We start from the raw sequence: 8,454 nt of genomic DNA, 5'->3' as shown, positions 1-8,454 counted from the left end.
GTTGAGGCCAACACCTAATGACAACAAAATCTTGGTCTATGGGGATTCGGACGGTTCCTGGAGAAAAACTACACTGTGCTGAAACCAAACTGAATTGCTTTCATTCTGTTATAAAGTTCCATAAAGTGCTGTTTCTAGAAGCACTTCAGTTAGCAGCAGGAGCGGTTAGGGTATCTAAACACACAGCGAGCATTCAGGCTAGACGTCCAGCTCCCCAGGATAAAAATACACACAGTCTAACATGACTAGGCTCATCACGTCCAGGGCCTTCTGCATCTCCAGGTGGGGGTTATGGAGAGCGTGGACCTCAGTACCAATATTGGAGAAGGCAACGGCACCCACTCCAGTACTCTTGCCTGGGAAATCCCATGGACGGAGGACCCTGGTAGGCTGCAGTCCATGAGGTCGCTAAGAGTCAGACACGACTGAGCGACTTCACTTTCACTTTTCACTTTCACACATTGGAGAAGGAAATGGCAATATATAGAAAGGAGCCATCATTTCTTTCCATATGTGTTTTGTATTTTTCTTCATTTTTCTAAATCAGTTCTTCTGTTACTATCATTTCTTAGCCAAATTGGTAAAAATAAAATTGTAATCACTAAACATAGAACTCCTCTGTCAATCAAGGTATTTAAAACTTCAGTCTTCTGGGGCCAGGAAAGCAGTGTGGGACATTTAAAAATCTGATTTACAAACAAGGTGGTCAAAAATTTTCCTGGCTTAAAAACTCACAACTTTCCTAAATGGGTCATTATAAGGGTTCTAGCTAAAGTTTGTTTCAAAGCTACTATGAGAAAATTCTGGTTATGGGAATGGCGTGAGCAGTCCAATAAGTTGCCTCTGACTTCATGCCACTCACTGAGTCCCCACAAAGACTGAACAGTGTGATATCAGCGACAGAGCTTAGCTCTGCTTTCACGAATGATATCCTTGCAGTAGCACCATCTTTTGCGTAAAATTGGTCCATAACTTCTGGGTCAAGCTCACTCATCAGTATTTCCTGGATTTGATCCAGCTGACTGATTACCCAAGTCTCTGGGAAATCCAGAGTATACCAGTACGAACTCTCAGAACTCATCCGTCATATACAACACTCTGCTGCATTTCGGAAAACTGCATTAAGAAACTATTTCTTCCTGTGAATTCCAGTGTGGGCTCCCTTGATGAGGTGGCGCCATTAAATTCTTCAGAAAATAAAAGAAATTTGAACTAAGTCAAAATCACTATACTTCTGAGCAAGGTTCAACAGGGAAACCAGTGCTTTCAGCAGAAGGTGGTACCACACATCTTTGTCTCTTGAAGACAAACATGCTATTCTCACTGAATATGTAAGTTTCAGTTTTTGCCACACTCATGACGAACCACTAAACATCTTTCAAAAATATATCCCACTGGAATCATGGGGTGATTTGAAGATTCATCAGATCCTTGGTTTGTGACAAGTTGCCGCTGGGAGAACCTAAAGTCCGGAAGCTTCTTGGATCCTATAAAAAAATGTGCAACTTCCATCACCATAAGACTAGCAAACAACCAATAGTCACAGAAAATCAACTAAATCCTTTCTCTCCTTGCTGTGAGTGCCACCAATTACTTCAACTGTGTTACCCACATTCAGTCTCCTCTATTGCTTTAACTTTATATTGACTCTTTTTTAAGAAAAGAATTAATAAAATTTACCTGGACTTGCTTTTCTTCTTTTGAGGGCAGAGAGAGACGAAAGATCACCAGTTTGTTGGAAACAGAGGCACACACAGTTCCGTGTCTCAGCGCCCCCTGTTTGCCGTCTGAGGGGGGAGAGCTGGCAGCTAGCATGTGACCCGCGTGTGACGGGGGTGGGTTGGGTGCAGCCCTTAGTGACGACCGTGAGTGCCAGACACTTAGCGCGAGACACCGAGCGCAGCAGCCAACAGTCAGGCTCGCGGTGGTCCCCCCAGCAGAGTGTGGTGAGAGGGGGATTGCAGCTTCTCGCAGGGCCCTTCAGGCCCTGGGGCCGTGGGGCCGCCAGATGCCCTAGGGCCCGGGTCAGGCCGAGGGCTGTGTCCTGCAGAGCTGAACACAGAGCTGGCTGTGTCTGGCCACAGCTGCCCACGGGCCAGGCCCAGGACTGGAAGCAGCGGGGAGCACCCCCCCACCAGCCCCACCTCTGTGACCGAGCGGCCAGGGCAGTCTCCATGGGCTCCATCCGTGAAGGTCTCAGCAACTGGACTGTATGCACGCTGCCGGTAAAAGAACAGCCTCAACCAGTGTCAGTCTCTCTGCTCACGTTTCAAAACCTGGTCCAGCTTAGGTCAGCGGGCTACCCCTAGGAGGTGACCAGAGGTCAGGGCTAAGCTGCAAGGACACTGCACCTCATTCTGTCAGGTCCCCTCTGTGGCTGGGGCCATTCTCCAAAAAGGGCCATTGTTGTGAGCTAGGAATTCACCTGATCGGTATTTGCTACACCATGTGCTTCTGTTGGTCCTGTACAAGTGATTCTCTCCAGTTGAAATGAAAAACCTAAGGGCCGGCTGGGTCCTGGGTGCCTGGCTCCCTCAGTTATGATGGCTGGAGGCGGTCTGTGGGATCTCACCCTGCAGGCACCCCCACCTAAGATCTGACTCTTTGGCCGGGCTTAGCACAGGTGGGAGGCCCCAGACTGGGTGCTGGACCAGCCCTCCCAGGCAGGCTAACCGTCCCGCACGGGCACCTCCCTCCCTTAGCCAAGGCCTGGACCTCAGAGGGTGAAAGTCAAGCCTTGGGACTTGTCGTTTCTTACCGGAACTGAGAATAACATTTGTTTCAGTGAGGTTTACAGGAATATCATGACCTGATCTCAAAAAACAGAGGATCTGACACCAAGAAGTTTGCAACAGCTAACCACATCTCTTCCTCGCCTTTCTTATGAAACTGCATGAGCCATCCATTTCCTTGCATGGCCCTGCAATAAAATTTTCTCTGCTTCAAACTCTGACATTTTGGTATTATTTGGTCTTACTGGGTGTTGGGCACACAGACTTGAGTTCAATAACACATCTAAGGTCACACAAAGATTTTGCACTGGACCTCATTCCCAGTTCAGCCTCCCTCACCACGAGAGCATAAAGCAGTCTTATTCCTAAACACACTGCTGCTGCTAAGTCACCTCAGTCGTGTCCGACTCTGTGCGACCCCAGAGACGGCAGCTTACCAGGCTCCCCCGTCCCTGGGATTCTCCAGGCAAGAACACTGGAGTGGGTTGCCATTTCCTTTTCCAGTGCACGAAAGTGAAAAGTGAAACTGAAGTCGCTCAGTCGTGTCCGACTCCTAGCGACCCCATGGATTGCAGCCTACCAGGCTCCTCCGTCCATGGGATTTTCCAGGCAAGAGCACTGGAGTGGGGGGCTGTTGCCTTCTCCGTTCCTAAACACAATACCCTTTCAAATACCAACATTATACAACTGAACATGACCTGGTGAAACCTTGTTATACCTTGTTCAAACTCGCCCATGCACAGTGGATGGGAAGCAACAGAATTCCTGCTCCTGTCTGACTGTGGCATTGCACAATCAGCTAGTTGGGAGCCCTTACCTGTGAGGAGTAGACCTCCTTTATGACCTCAAAGAGATCTTCGTCTTTGGAGACTTTCTACCCCATGTCTCATCCACAGTCACTCGCTCTCCTTTTGATTCCCCAAGTGAGCTCCTCCAAAATAAAGGAGGGAGTCAGGGCACAGCGCTGTGCGTGTTGAGAGGGATGAGGGATGAGGGAGAGCAAGCGGTGAGAAGAAGGAAGATCAGGCAGACAGTAGAGGTCGCCCAGCCTTCCCCTGGGTGAGGAGACAGGCTGTGATGGCACACTCTAGGGGCTGGAGTGTGCCCTGGAGCAGAGGGGAAACGGCGCAGGAATCTGCCTATGCCTTCGTTTTGCTCCTAAGTGTCCCTATGTCCTCAGCTCCTATGTGTCTGCACCCCAAAACTCAACAGTCCCTAGCACAGCATAGACTCTCCAGGACAGGTTGTGTTCGGCCTTTCATGGGAACCACAGGATATCCCGATGCCTCCCCAGGGTCAGAGCAATGATAAGGCCTGTCTCAGGAACATGAGGAGCGGCTGTGAAACACACAGACCTCCTTAAACGTTTCAGAAGGGTATTGAGGGTGCGTAGGTCTTCGACTGCTTTACAAGGTCTTCATCCTAGTTTACAGCTTCATTCTCTCCAATATTTCCATCAAGTAATCAAGTAATGACAGGTGAATCCAAAGAGATGGTGAGCCATTAAATCTACTAAATGCTAGGCTCTCTGGAACACCAGAGGCCCCCTTTATTCACTCTCGGTTCCAGTAGTGCCAGAGGGAAGTCTTGATCTATTGTTTTTAAATCAATAACCTAGATTTTTTAAAAATAGCTCAAAATAGACAGAAAAAAATCTTGCATAATCATTTTGTAGCAGTATCTCTGTCAAACCAGTGAGCAATGATAGCTTCCCAGAGCGCTTATCTTATCTGCCCAAAATTACTCTTATCTATTCCAAATTAAAGGAAGTTTCCATTTCAGCAAGTTGGAGCAATTCAGAGAAGTAATAATCTGACCTTAGGCAAAGAAAATTAGAAGTTGATCTTTCTCCATTTCTTCTTTTAACCAAGGTTCTCTCCCCTTTGGATTTTACCAGGGCCACGGACCACTCCAGAGATCCCAAGCCAATTTCCACTTATTTATGGGACAGAGAAAACATCAACCACATGATAGAGAAAACCTCAAATGTCCTTTACTTCTGTTCAAGCACAATGAAGCTCCTTCAAGGTCCATACACTGTGCCAAAACTAGAGGCTGGGGTGGGGAGGAGGAAGTCAGAGATGGATAAGAACGATGCCTTCCTTCTAAGAGCTCAGCAGTCTGGTGAGAAAGCAAGTACAGGACACAAGGCCCACGAGGATGTGAACAAAAACTCATGGGCATCTGCAGGGAGGGGGTGGTGACTGATAAGATCTGGAAAAGCTCCTGGGGGTGGTGGGATTAGAGCTGCGTTTCTCAGCAGTGAGATGGTGGACTGTAGGAAAACATTTGCATGGAAGTAAAATAGGCCAACCTCCAAAACCAGACCGACGTAGAGAAATGTGCAGTGCAGAGAGACTGAAATGTCCACAGTCAGGAAGAAATGGTTTCCAGTCAGCATCCCTGCCCGTGACCCCACCCCTAGGTCTCGGGCATCTAGAGTCAAGAGAGAGAGTGAAGTCGTTCAGTCGTGTCTGACTCTTTGCAACCCCATGGACTGTAGCCTTCCAGGCTCCTCCATCCATGGAATTTTCCAAGCAAGAGTCCTGGAGGGCGTCGCCGTTTCCTTCTCCAGGGGCATCTAGAAAGAACACCAAATTTGCCGGCAGCTGTGACCCTTCTAGGCTCCTGGTACTGCACTGGTGATCTGAAAGTACCCTGCAGCCTCACCTGACCACTTAAAAAGCAATCTTCTGGCCCGTGTCTGTGGCTCAACGGAGACTGCAGCATAGAATGCTTCTTCCTGAAATCAGAGCAAGTTTTTGAAGGATATGGTGCCGAGTCATGAACTGCAAAGGGAAGGTGCAGAGACGCAGACAGAGCTGCCTCAGTGCGGGCGCCTGCCAGCGGCGCTCCAGGCCTCCTGCGCTCTTTCTGAAAGGCTGCGGGCTCCCCGGCCTGCCTCTGGAACCGCTCCTCGTGTCAGTTCTCCACCTACGAGGCGAACAAGATCGAAAGATCACGGCCATTCCTTCTTTAACTAAAGCAGACCACATTAAAATAAGTTCTCACATAATTTGTGATAAAGTAGAATTGGTGAAACAGAAATTTACATGCTATTTGAGTATGAAAATTTACTGAATGTAATGCTGTCCCAACCAAAGTTTTGTCTTATTTTCAAATAATGGGCAAAATTTCTCTAGTGATTTCCAAAGTGCTCCCAGTTGGCTAAGTTTTGTTCAGTATAGTAACACTTTAATGTTGTATTGGTTTCTTATTCTTAATTTTAGGGTGTATATTTTAAAATTTTATTTGTATTGCTAAGTAAACTGTATATCTGAGAATAACTCATATCAATAACCAGGGTGACTTGACGAGTTGGAAGAGGAACATTTTCTACTGTTGTCTTCACGACTGGCAGTGTTTGAACCACTAATCTGGGGTCGAGGGAAGGCTGGGGAAACACCAATCTCGCCCCTCGTATGTGTTTGGTGGCATCCCCTGGCAAGAATACTGGAATGGGTTGCCACTTCCTTCTCCAGGGGATCTACCTGACCCAGGGAGCGAACCTGTGTCTTCTGAGTCTCACTGCAGGTGGATTCTTTACCACTGAGCCACGAGGGAAGCCCGTCTTGCCCCTTGCTGACTGGTAATATATGCCAGGCACATACGTCCCAAGAGGCTCGACATCCCACTCTGTGAAGCAGGGCCAGTTACGCTGCCAACCCTCACGCTGTTGGAAGTACCTAGTGTAATACCTTACAGCAAGATTCTCTATGAAAATCTGGCAGTATCCGATTTTTGTGTTTCTTTATGGTAAAGGTGGTAAGGCTGTATCTAGAACTCTTACCAGGTAACATTTTTTGCAGAAACATAAATATATCTTTAAATAGTGTAGACCTAGTCCCTTCTAGTTTTCTCTTTTAAAGTTTACTAGCTGCTTTTATATGTAGGTTTTGTCAGATTAACTTGAAAAGTATCTTGAGAAGTCAAGGTGGTCCTGAGTTGAGAGTCTGGTGCTTCTCCTGGAAAGGGAGGCAGGTATGCACTTCTGCTGGGTGAGAAGTGCCTGGTTTTGGAAAGAGCAGTCAGCAGGCTCTTTCTGTAACTGCAGCCGCTCAGGATGGGGTGGATCGCACCATCACAATAAGCAGAGTCTTCGGTAACTGGACACTTAGACTCTGGTTTCAGGCCTGATGTACTTTCAGGAAACCCAGACTACACGTGTGTATGGAAGGATTTGCCCCTCTGGTCACACCTCGGGTGCGGTGAAGGCAGGTTGGGTCCCAGGAGGAAAAATCAAACAAAGGCGGGGCAGACCATGGTGCCCTTGTGAGCCTCAGTGTCCACGGAGAGAGGCCAGCGCCGTGAGGCTCAGACGCGGTCTGCTTTGTTCCCACTAGCTCTGCGGCCCAGCCCAGTGCCAGCATGCCTGGGTCTGAATAAAAGCCAGTCGGTGGTATTGCTGAATATCAAGCAGTCAAAGTGGTCTCTACACCAACTGGCATGACAGATTTTGGGTCTGAGTCAACACTCATTGGTCCCAAAGTCTAATAATGCTCGGTTGGGAGGATGAGGCATTAAACTCTTGACTTGTTGCACAGGTCCTAGGGGAAATGATCTCTGCTGCTCAACCCCTTACCTGGGCCCCAGCACAGGAGGATTTGACCAACTAGTGTCTGGTAGGTTTCTGGAAAGAGCTGAGGGCAGCCGCGAGGTTATGGCTGGGCACACGCCCCACCTGCATTCCACCGCTGAGAAATCCTCTAATTAATTCGGCTGCCACAAGCATTTCTTTTAATTTTTTCACTTCTCTCGTAGGTTCTAACTTTAGTTAGGCTAGTGGAAAGCTTTATGGGCTCCTTCCCACTCCTGCCTCCTTGAAAACAGTGCTTCAATAAGTCACTGCTCCCTGAAGAGCCAGTCCAGTCCCCTCCAGGCCCACACTGATCAGGGCAGGACGCAGCTCTTCCCCAGCCCACAGCTCCGCCCACACTATAGGCAAAGATGACTTGCACCAAGGTTGCTTTTAGGCCCCAAATTCCACAGACAGAAGAGCCTGGTGGACTACAGTGTCCGTGGGATCGGAAGGAGGCAGGCACGCCTGAGCACAAGCCCACTCGCTCAGTGATTCCTAGTATGGTCTTCTGTTTTCTCACCTTCATAATTTTCAGAGTGGCTCAGACGGTAAAGCGTCTGTCTGCAATGCAGGAGATGTGGGTTCGATCCCTGGGTTGGGAAGATCCCCTGGAGAAGGAAATGGCAGACCACTCCAGTATTCTTGCCTGGAAAATCCTGTGGATCATGGAGCCTGGTTGGCTACCGTCCATGGGGTCGCAGAGTCAGACAAGACTGAGTGACTTCACTTTCACTTTCTGTTTTCTCAACTTTAGAATTTTCAGTTGGTTCCAAGGACTTTTTCATCACTTCACTGGTTCCTGGAGCAAATAATTAGAAGGCAGTTTAGAAACTTCAAATAGTAGATTTGGCCCAGACGTTTGTGGTCTTGGGAATAACTGACTCTATAAATTGTGTAAGAAGAAGTTATGCTCATAGAGTGAACCCTAATACAAGCTATAGACTTCAGGTAGTAACTTCTCCATATTGTTTCATCAACCGTAACAAATGTACCAACCACACTAATGCAAGACGTTAATAACGGGAGACACTGGGTAGGAAGGAGATGTGGGAACTCTACATAATTCTCTGCTTAACTTTTTATGAACCTAAAACAATTCTAAAAAAATTAAGTCTATTAATTAAAAGATAATAAAATGGGCAG

General features: G+C 47.8%; 1 pseudogene; it reads right to left on the bottom strand.

Moving 5' to 3' along the window:
• Nucleotides 1-561: 561 nt before the first annotated feature.
• LOC138087618 (S-adenosylmethionine decarboxylase proenzyme-like) lies at nucleotides 562-1,512 on the bottom strand (annotated as a pseudogene).
• Nucleotides 1,513-8,454: the final 6,942 nt, after the last annotated feature.

This window comes from Capricornis sumatraensis, chromosome 10 (assembly GCF_032405125.1).
Source record: "Capricornis sumatraensis isolate serow.1 chromosome 10, serow.2, whole genome shotgun sequence".
NCBI classification, from domain to species: domain Eukaryota; kingdom Metazoa; phylum Chordata; class Mammalia; order Artiodactyla; family Bovidae; genus Capricornis; species Capricornis sumatraensis.
The sequence above is the reverse complement of the archived record's forward strand: the minus strand, read 5'-3'. Positions and strand labels throughout refer to the sequence as shown.